Here is a 12,048-nt window from a genome sequence, read left to right as displayed (position 1 = left end):
CCCTAGCCGAAGGCAGATGATCAACCACTGAGCCATTCAGGTGCCCCCTCTTCAGATCTTTGAAGTTCTTTTTCTCCTGATACTCGGTCCTGCATTGTTAGCCTCCTGGGACTGCAAACTCCACCAGCTCAGAGTCAGCTGTTACCTACTTGGGATTCCCTCTGCTATGCCCTGAAAACTTTCTTCATACAGTAATCAGGGCCAACGATAGGGCTTGCCTTGTTCTCACTCTTATATTGCCTGATATCTAACATCTTTCATAGTTTTTTTTTTCCTAGTTTTTTAAGTTGTTTCAGGCAGAAGAGTAAATTCAGTACCTTTCACTTTTGACAGAGAACCAAACTTGCTACTCTTATTTTTTTTTATTTTTTATTTTTTTTACTTTTTCTTTTTTTGAGAGTGTGTGTGTGCACTCAAAGGAAGGACAGGGAGAGAGAGAATTCCAAACAGGCTCTATGCCCAGCAGAGGCTGATATGGGGCTCCATCTCACAACCCTCAGGTCATGACCTGAGCCAAAATCAAAGAGTTGGACCCTCAACCAACTAAGCCACCCAGGCACCCCACACTACTCTTAATTTTTAATGTACACAATGGACAGTAGAAAGGTGAATGAATTTATTACACATAAGAACCAAATGATCATGCTTTAAAAGCATGATATATCAAAAGTATGGTCCAGGGTTCACTAATGGCAGTGTGTTCTTGATATGTCCTGAACTAAAAGAAAAATCAATGTTCTTTTTACGGATGTTTTGGGCAAATGACACACAATTCTTTAGCTTTTATATCTGTGTAAGACTAACTTACTAGCAACTTACAGAGTGAGTTGAGCTCTTATTTGTTAATAATATTTGTTAATAAAATGTGTACAGTAAAATTAGTATGTTTTGAAAGATTACTTGGGCCTCTAAGTCAGGATTCTACTAAGACGTTGAACTGCTATGCAATATAGTTAAGATTCTGACAATTTGCAGGAAGGATACTTCATTATCTATTTACCTATCATCAGTGCTCTCTTCAATTGCCTTGGTTTTTGTGGTGTCTTTAACCTGTCATGGTTCTCAAATCCAACAGCTGTTATTTATAAATTACTGCATGTTTAGCTTTACCATTCCCATGTCCAATTTAGTTTTTGAAGAAGGTTGATTAACCCAATAGTGTACAATGATGCATACACATTAACGATATTTTTGGCTTATTACTTTAACCTTGTTGCTTAAGTAGGTGTGTTTATAAACCTTTCAATTTGACTTATATGGTAACATTTTAACAGTGACCTACTAGTTATGAATTATGTATTTAAGTAACTTACAACATACTTTTCATGTTAAGTGCAATAACCTATTTTATGCATAGGGCAGTGTTTGTAGGGCATAATCCTATAATGTAATAGGTTGAAGTTATCATTTTTAAGAAAAAAATATCAAAATAACATTATTTCATATGGTTTAACCTAAAAATGTAAATATATATTTCATATACAAAGTATTTTTCCTTATAAGGTAAGTGACAATTTTTACAGATCATTAGCAACAAACTTACTTATCTAATTCTCCAATTTCTTGTCCACTGGAAAGATGAAAGAAGCAGAATGGATAGGATGGGTGGGCCTCTCAGGTTTTTACCCCACATAAATGAACAGAGGTTTAAAAAAAAAGGAGGGGTTAAGAGTCACTACCATTATTCTCCATTGCCAGAAAATGACATATAACTTAATTTAATCAGGCTGTGAGGAGATATAGCCCCTGTCCCTCTACTATGAAATCATACCTTAATATTAACATGAAAATCTGATTTAAAAAGACTTCAAAGGCACTTTTGATGAAAAAGACATCAAAAAGATACATTTAGTCAGGAAACTATGGGAACTGAGAGCAGGAGTTGCTTCCAAGAAATCGATTCCAATCCATTTAAGGACAGAGAGTGTACATATAATTAAGACCAACAATTTTTTTTCTAAGTGTTATTGTCTTAAATCCCATTTTACATTTCTAGCGAATGTTTTCAGAGCACTTGGGTTACCTTTAGAGCCCAAAGTAATTACATCTATGACAATTCTATTTTCATCTACAAATATTTTATTGCCCTTTTAAAATGTGCTAGCTTATATATTATATCCACTTTGCTTTTTTAGAATTTCAAAATTTTGGTAACATCTCTCAGAATGACTTTGAAGACTAAACCTGTAGTTTCTAAACATTTTCTGACCAAAGTTAACACCTGGCATCTAGGTTCACAACAGAAGGGTTTGCATTCCCCTGCAAAAGCTAGTGTCTTACTATAACTTCACCATATTTAACATGTTTCCTTCTAAATAGAGAATTTTATCATAAGACACAAGAAAGATTTCTGCATTTCCCATAAGATTTGTCTGTAGAACACAGTGTTTTAACATTGCCCTTTCTGAGATAACCAGATTCTTTATGCATAAATCTATTAAGCCTGAGTTAAATATTATTGCTTCTAAACATGCTCATATCCCTTCATCCTATTTCTTAAAAAGCTTCCTTCTTTTTAAACTACATTTAGCTCAAGCTAATGACATCAATCCTAGGATTTACAACCAACTTTCTTAAAATATGAAGTTCTAATATTGAAAGGGGGGAAGAATAAAAATATCTAGACAAATGAAAACTATATTCAGTATCATAATTTTACATTTGAAAAAACTGCTTTTATAATAGAACTTCAGAAAGTATACTAAAATTACCTTGTTTCTCAGGTACAGTTATAAAGGTTGAGAATCTCTAGTCTACAATTCTTGCTTCTTTAACCTACAGTAATAGAGTTCCTGACGCAATTCTATATTGAAAGTGCTATTTTTAAACGTACCAATGACTTTAGACACCAATGGGAAGCTTATGAGTGAAGAGAGGTGTTATTAAAAATTACACAGAAAAAGAGACATAAATCAAGACTCTCCGACAAGAAGGTATGGCTCTAATAAGGACTAATCATAATTGCCAAATCCAGACCCTCTTATATTTTATTATTTTTGTTCTATCACAAAAGTTGTATGTTTCATACTTAAGAATATATGTAGAGTCATCATTTTTAATTCTTCTTCCTGTCCTCAAATCCAATTTCTACAGCTACCCACTGTGGAAGATACCCTCTCAGACATGTTCTTGGCACTTACCTATGTATATATAAGATTTTCTAAGGCTTTTGGTTGTTATGTAAATGAAATGACATGTACTGGTCAGTGTCGTTCTTTTTCATGTGAAATAATTATTTTCTTAAAGAAGTGCATTAAGATACAGGGATCATTTCTATAGTTAAAGAAGTACATTTATACCTATTTCATTCTTTTTCATGGTAGCCTAATATTCTACTGCAAGGGCATCCCGTAACTTAACTATTCTAATGCTGAACAATGAAATTGCTTCCTTTTTTCTTCACACGTTTCCCCCTCTGCAAGAAATAAGCATGTAATATTCAATATGAACCTATGATAGTATTTCTGTATTCTAGATATACAGAATTAAAACTTCCATTCAGAAGTATGCAGTTTTAATGTTGATAGATATTGCTGAACTTTTTTCCTCAAAACAATGAGGCTAGGGGTGCCTGAGTGGCTTAGTGGTTGAGTGTCTACTTTCCACTCAGGTCATAATCCTGGGGTCCTAGGATCCAGTCCTGGATCAGGTTCCCTGCAGGAAGCCTGCTTCTCCCTCTGCCTATGACTCTGTCCCTGTCTCTCATGAATAAATAAGTAAAATCTTAAAAAAAAAAAATGAGGCTACTTATACTTTGTTCAATACTTTATAAATGTATACTTTTATACATTTAATTTTAATTTTACTTAATATTACGGTTGTCCAGATTTTGTTAATTTTATTACAAAAGTTTCTTAAAATATCCTATCTCATTGATGTTTTCATTTGAATTTCTCAGAATACTGGTGTGGCTGAATAACTCTTCAAAACTTTATAGACTATCTATATTTTAAATTTCATGAATTTCCTACTTACATTCTTTATTTTCTACCAGGTTGGATTTTTCCACACTGATTTGAGAGCACACCTTGTATAATTTGAATATTAACTTTGTCTATTACATGTCAAATATGTTATTTGATAATTCAGTTGCTTGCCTTTTTTAATGGTGTCTAAGTTTGATGTTTCACTTGAAAGGTCTTCTCTACTCCAAAATTTTTTTTTTTAAATTCACTTCTAAATCTTTTGCCATTTTATTTACTTATATTTAGTCCATCTAGATTTTAGTTTTGATAGTGCCATGAAGTGGGTTAACTAATTGGATAGCCAACTGTCCCATATCATTTACAGACTAACTCTTCCATTACTAGTTTTGCACATAAGAAATTCTCTATTCATGGAGTTCCTCCTGAATTCTATATTGTTTCCATGATCAACATGCTCATTCCTATTCCAAATTCTCAGTTTTTTAATAACTGTAATTTTATAGTATGTTTGGATCTTTGATAGGTATGTTCACAGTAATTATGCTTCTTTTTGAAATTTACTTGGCCATTCTTAAGCATTTCACCATCTCAAAACTTGAACCATCAGTTTGTCAAATTTCATTTTAAAATCCTACTATAATCTAATTAGGATTACACTGACTATTGACTCATTTGGTGCGAACTGCCATTTTTATGGTATTAAGTTGTCACATTCAGCAATATAGTATGCTCTCCATCCATTCAGATCTTCTTAAAGTTTTCTTTATGTAGTTGTTGCATATTTTGAAAGGTTCTTAAGTATTTTATAATTTTGGCTTCTACCTTTTTAATAATCATTTTTCATAGTTGGCTACTGCTAGTGTAGAAGAAAGCTAATGAATATTCTAAGTTATAGCCAGTTGGCTTACTGAAATGTCTTTTTGACTCAAATCATTTTGTGTTGACTATCTTATATTTTCTAAGTAGGCAATCATATCAACTACAAATACTAACAGTGATATATCTCACCTCTTATCGCCCATACACCCCTTATTTAGAGGTTAATTATTTTTCTTGCTTCTTAATGCATTGGCTGAGACTTTAGGGCAAATGTTATATTCCTATCTTTTTACAAAAGTGCTTCTAATATTTCACTATGACATTTGATATAGGCTTCTGATAGAGACCCTTTACTAGGTTACTCGTTAACAGTTATAAGGGACAACTGAATTTTAGAAAATTGTATTTTTAGCACCAGAGATAATCACATAGTTTTATCCTTTCATCTATAACTACAGTTAATTATGTCAATATGTTTCCTAATACTGAATCAATATTATACTCCTGAGATTCAACACATCAGGTAGGTTAAAAGCCCAGGCTTTGGAGTCAGGTGCCCAGGTTCAAATCCCAAATCCTTCATTAACTAGTTGTATGATCTTAAGCATGTTATTTAACTTCTTTCTGGTTCAGTTTCCTCATTTTTAAAATGGTGACAACATTATCTACCTCAGACGGTTGTTTTATAGATTAAGTAAACTGATACACGTACAGTTGTTTGGAACAACACTCAGAACACAGAAAGTATTTACTATATATTAATTTATTATTTATTGAGTGCTATATATTTGCCAGGCATCAGGTATACATGGCTGGAATAAGCAAACTAAGCCAAATCTGGCCCCCTGCCTGTTCTTATAATAAAGTTTTATTGGAACACAGTCATACGCAATGTTTATAACTTATCTATGGCTGTTTTTCGCTCCTACAACAAGTTAAGCAGTTGCAACAGTCCATACAGCCATACAACTTAAATATTTACTATCTGCTCCTTTATAGAAAAAAAAAATTTGCCAACTCCAGCAGTACTGTTCGAACTCAAGAAGTTCATAATCTAATAGTTGAGATGGACAAGAAATATATATGCTATGGTATAATATGTATACAATCATGACACTGAGGGTGTTACAGAAACATTGCAGTTCAATACTAAATGACAGGAAGGATTCACACAAGTGAAAAAAAAGGCAAGAGGTATTTTATTTACCCAATTATTTTTAAGTATGCATTTGTTTACATGTCTTTACCTCTCATCCTAGTTTGTGAATTACTACAGGGAAGGGAGTATGACATTCATATTTTAAGCATCTAGGACATTTAAAGAATTAAATGATAGAAGAATAAATGGTGAATGGTTAAAAAAAGAATATGTTATTTAGGTGACTGTGATTAGACATATCTGTCAAAGTTCTAGATATAAATATCCTATAGCAAGCAGTTTACTTGCCATGTTAAATGGGCTCTCTTTAATCATTGCAACAGCCAATTCTAAAAGATAGATCCTATTATTATCCTCTGTTTAAAGTGAAAAAACTAAGGCCCACAGAGGTAGAGTAACATGTTCATATTTATGTACAGCCAATAAAGGGGAAAGCCAATGAATAAACCTATCTGCCTCGTGTAAACCATATCCTCTTTCTACTACAAAGTTGGGAATAGATAAAATCATAGGTTATCAACAGACCTAGACTTTGAAATAGAGACCAAAGACATTATAACTGAAGCAGCAGGAATTGTGGTGATTTTAATATCTAAAATTGAGTAATGATTTGAATAAAACTCGTATTTTAAAAAATATTAGCCTGGAAGCAGCCTGAAAGTGGACTAGAGGGAAACTGCCCCTATATTTTCTTAAAGGCTACTCTACCACATACAGTAGACCAATTTTAGCAAGGTTCAAGTAATAGATTAAAAACATACAATTGCAGGGGTGCCTGGGTGGGTACAGTCAGTTAAGCATCTGACTCTTAGCTTTGATTCAGGTCATGATCTCAGGATCTTGAGAAGAACCCCCATGTTGGACTTTGTGTGAAGTCGAGTCCACTTGGTTTCTTTCTCCCTTTCCCTCTGCACTCCTCCACCCCAAGTAAATAAATCTTTAAAAAAATACAATTGCTAGCATACAGTCGCTTCTGAGGAATAAGCACCTACTGATCTGAAGTATCAGAAATAGCTGGTCCCAACACTTATAGAACAAAAAAACATTAATAAAATGTAAGCAAAAAGTATATATTGCAAATGAAAATATTACATAGAAAAAAGTCTTAAGGACAAAACTACAAATTGAGAATGCTTGTCTTAAGTAGACCAAAATAATCTAGAAAATGTAAACATAATGAAATCACAAAGTATAAATTTTTTCATTTTAAAAATTTAAGCAAATCTTAAAAACTGATTGATGTAAATGACTACTCCTTCAAGCTAGATCTCAAAAGTAGTTGTTGTACATAACATTTATTTCTGCAAAAGAAAGCATATAATTATTTTAAAAAGTCTTAACTGTGCTTTATAAAATGCACTTGAACACCTGTTTAGAACCCCCAAAGTAGGAAGATTTTTTTTTTCCTCTCACTGGGAAATGAATAATGAAATCACTTAAATTGTCTTAATTATTCTGTTCAAATATATATTGAAATGTGGATTCTGAAGAAGGGAAACAGAAAATACCAAGCAGATATTTGTGAGAGAGACTGATTAACAATCTAATTTATTAAACTTAAGTAACTTTTATATCAAGGTTTATTTAGAAGTACACATCAAATTTACTTTTTATTTCTAACAACTAGCACATAAGAGATCACAAGAAGTGAGGAGGAAGAAAGATATGAAAGTCAATCAGAAGTAATAGTTTCATCTGCAAAATAAAAATACTAACACATATTGGGCATGTCTGCATAGGATTTAAAAAATTACCAAGTACAGGGCCTAAACACCAATGAAAATTCAACAAGTGGATCTTATTACTATACATACAGGAATAGTCTTCCACTTGAAAAAAAAAAAGAAAGAAAAAGAAAACCACAAGGAATTCACTTTTGCATATTTTTATTCCATTCTGGAAAAGACTAGCTGAAGTTGGGATATAAGATCAGTATCCCCTTGCAAAAAGGAACAGAGGCACTGGATACAGACTGCACTGAAAGATTAAGAATAGAAAGAAAGCTTTTATATGCATTGTTTGCCAAAAAAGCAGTTAAAACTTTTGAGTAAACTAAATGTTTATTGGAAGCATATTTGCAGAACTTTGGAGGATAAAACTTGAATTGACGATTTCTTACAAAAAAAGAGCTGCACTGCTTCCAATATAATAATATTAATATAAGCACTTATTTGGTACTTTGTTTTCATGGTCTCCAACAACATCTCATTGGGTGGTCATAATACTTCTGTGGTGAAAACAGGATAAGTATTATTCTCAATTTTAAGGACTGGGAATTTAAGATGGAAAAAAACTAATCTGAGATCATATGGCTAATAAGGGTGAAGTTGGAACTAAGATCCATGGTACTTAATTTCCTAAAAAACAAAACAGCTGGAATAATCTAGCTGTTTTAAGCACTGGCAAAAGAGAAGTGAATTAAAAAATGAGTTGTTAATTTCTCTTTCAAGCAAAATTTAAAAAGCCAAATTTTTATTAGGTAGCAATTCATGGAGACTAAAATTTAGTTCAAAAGGTTTGTAATGCCTTACAATATAAGACAGTATATACATTTACAAAGTATGAAAAATGCAAACATAAATAAATTACAAAAATCAAGTTTTGAAGTTTTGTTTGGTTTTAATGTTCTTAAGAGGGAATGAAAGAAAACACACTGACTTTACCCAGGCAGCTCTCCATCTTATTTATCTTTACTTTTTTCAGCACCTAACACTATCCTTCATATATAGAGAACATATTTACTAATGTCTGCAAATCAAAAAATGTTCTATGCCTTATTCTTGCTCTCCTGAAGACACAAAATGATGTCATTACTCCTGATGACAGAGTAACCCTAGCCAGCTGACTCATGCAACCATAACCTGAGTGGTACTATTCACCTGGTAATGGGACATGAAACACAATGTGAATAAAACGATTGCCTGAGAAATAACAAATCTATAAATTTAGAAACTTCAAATGAATTGAATTTTCAAAATAATAAATGAATTTTCAAAATAACTTATGCTTAAAAGGTAATCGCCATAACTTATCTTTAAATAATCTTATTTTAAAAGACATTTCTAGGTCTTCTTTGCCTTAATCTCCAGTGTAAATATCAATTATTAGACTATTCTGTAACACAATGACTCTTGCAGAGGTATCTAATTGCTTATCCCTTCACTAACTCATCCTAAACTACTTTTAAAGACAAGGTTTCCTACCACCAGGTCCCTATTATCATGTATAAGCCACCGTGGTACCCTAGCTAAAAGTTTTTAAAATGCCAGTTGCAGTTTAAAATATGTAAAACCAGAAGAGGCTGTTGATCTACTTAACCTAATACAAATTTTAAATCAAGCTATGATGTAGCTATTTTCACTGCTCTAAGGCCTAGCTAAAAGGTTTTTCTTCTTTCACTTCCTAGTTCTGAGACCAAGTCTAGGCTGTTGCTAGAAGTTCAGCTACAAAATAACAATTACAATAATAGTTATTTCTGCGTATTTTCTTTATTTTTACTGTAACATAGGGAACAAATATAAATGACAGTCATAACAAAACACACCAAACAACCATGTAGACAAATGATATAAGGTATCCCACTTTATGTACTGTAGGGGCAATTACCTAGCCAAGAGTCAGCAAACTGGGTCCACTAGCTAAATCCAATCCACAGCCAGCTTGTTTTTGTTTGGCCTTGAGTTAAGAATGATTCTTGTATTTACAAAAAATTACTTTAAGAAATAAACAAAAAAGAATACTCAATAGAGACTACAAGTAGGCTCTAAATGCAGAGCCTAAAATATTGACTATCTGGCACTCTATAGAAAAAGTTTGCCAATTCCTGATCTAAGCTGTAATAACTACATATAAGACATATACAGCTATCTCTTACACACAAAGCTTAAGCTATTAATACGTCAAGGCAGACCTACAGTTCTTTGAGTGATGAATTCATAATGATCCAGCCAAATTATCTTCTCCAGCCCTGCATATTCTTTTTTACCATGCCCTGGGGCTTGTCAAAATCTGCAGGCAAACTTCTTTCTTTCTTGCTCTTACTACTTATCCTTGGATGCTCTCAGACTGGTTCGTGCCCCCCTACTTCCAGCTCTGGATGTCAACCTTTTTCGGAGTGTCTGTCCTTGTGCTAAGTCCTTCCCAGGCTTCAAGTCTGATTTCTTCCAAATGCCTTCCATGATCCCTCAGTGGACTCACTTTCTTTCAAATTAAGTCCTGGCCATCCAATTTAATAATAACATCTTATATTTTCACTAATGATTTCCTGTTAGTCTAGTATCTACAACTATTTTCTAAACAACTTGAAGGAAGTAAAGATACCACACTGCTTTAATATCCCCACTTCAATAGTGGCTCATCATCCTTTGAGCACATGTCATCTCCCAAGTGTACCTCTCTATCTTGGAGAAAAAAATAATCTGAAGACTGGAAAATGGGTGATAAGTGATTGGAAATATCAAAGGAAGATACCCACAAAATAACTTGATGGAAGACCATAAGCTGTACTGCAAACTTAGAAAGTGTATGTGAAACACAAACAAAACTATAATATGGAAGGATAGAAAAATAAGGATCAAGAAATTAAGAGACCACTGAAAAATATTCTGAAATAAAATGATATCAAAATAGTAAGAAAGTTATAAAAGCTTACAATACATGTTTAAAAAAATCTGCCTTTCAACACTATCGGCCATTAATTTCCTTTCAACAGGCAGCTCTTGACATTGATATCCATTAAGGATTTTTTTTTTTTTTTTTTTGCAGTGTGATAACTGAAGCCCTAAAAGATTCAGTGGGATAGACATGCACTGTACCCTAAATCTTTAGATTTTCAATACTCTAAATTTATTTGAGGTGTGCTAGAAATTGTTAAGGAAAAAAAAAACACCAATCATTTATCTTTTGATTATCTGGCTAATAAAATTGGAAACCAAGTGCATACCCTTATATCACTCTCAAGTATACCACCATACAAAAATGCACCAAGAATATAAAAAAATTTTTTTTTTTTTTTTTTTTTTTTTTATTTATTTATGATAGAGAGAGAGAGAGAGAGAGAGGCAGAGACACAGGCAGAGGGAGAAGCAGGCTCCATGCACCGGGAGCCTGACGTGGGATTCGATCCCGGGTCTCCAGGATCGCGCCCTGGGCCAAAGGCAGGCGCCAAACCGCTGCGCCACCCAGGGATCCCTAAAAAAATTTTTATTACTTGACCAAACTGTTGTTATAAAAATATAGGCAAAATATAAGGTGCACAAGACTTGCATGTACGCACATAAAAAAGAAATGTTTTAAAACAAGCATTTTATTACCCATGAGTTTATACTAACAATACGGCGTATTATAAAGTAAGCGCTCTTTACCTAAGTTAAGCTACAGAGGATGATGAGGATATTAATCATATATTCCTTCTTTTAGTCCTGGGTTTTATAGTCTCTCAGTCCTTACCTATGCCTGGCTGGTCAGAGAAGAGAGAGACAGTTTTCTTAATTATGAATAAAATATGCTTAATATTATACTGTAGAAATTTTACAATTAAAAAGTAATTATTAAACGCATGGTAAAATGAATCAGCTGTCAATTACTCACATGATGAGGGGAAGTGATGACACAGATGGCACCAAAAGATAATCCTAGCATTGGTTTTTTTTCAAATGTATATCAGTAATTTGGAAGAAGCAAACTGCCCTTATAATTACATCTGACTAAGGCCAGGGTTAACTAGAAGTCTATCTTCCCTAAACACTCAATGGTTTTGAGAATTCAAAAGGAGAGACAAAGGGGAAAAGGGAGTTAACTCAGAAGCATACAGGTGGCTAAAGGCACCCAGCTAAGGATAAAAAAATTTCTCTGTCATTCTACATAAGAAAACTGAGAGACGATCTCTGAAGAAAAAAAAAAAAAACAGTAAAATTTACCAGAACAACGCTAAAAACTTTTGAATATGACATTATTTACAAAAATCTTAGTGAGGTGTTTTTTTTTCCTCCCTGTTAAATCATTCTTTTTTCCCCACTAACTAGTGTTATTTAGTGATGGCAAGCATTATCAGTCGGCCAGAGAGCTGAAAGCAAATTTTAGGTTCCAGGTTATTTAAAAAAAAAAAAAAAAAAGTGCTAAAAATCCTTTTTATCATTGTTTTCT

The 12,048-nt window shown here is 33.0% G+C and overlaps 1 protein-coding gene across 3 annotated transcripts in view; it reads right to left on the bottom strand.

The window, feature by feature from the left end:
• FNDC3A (fibronectin type III domain containing 3A) overlaps positions 1-12,048 on the bottom strand; it is a 176,245-nt gene that overhangs the window by 162,104 nt on the left and 2,093 nt on the right. The gene's annotated exons all lie outside the window — the stretch shown is intronic.

This window comes from Canis lupus, chromosome 17 (assembly GCF_048164855.1).
Source record: "Canis lupus baileyi chromosome 17, mCanLup2.hap1, whole genome shotgun sequence".
NCBI lineage: Eukaryota > Metazoa > Chordata > Mammalia > Carnivora > Canidae > Canis > Canis lupus.
The sequence above is the reverse complement of the archived record's forward strand: the minus strand, read 5'-3'. Positions and strand labels throughout refer to the sequence as shown.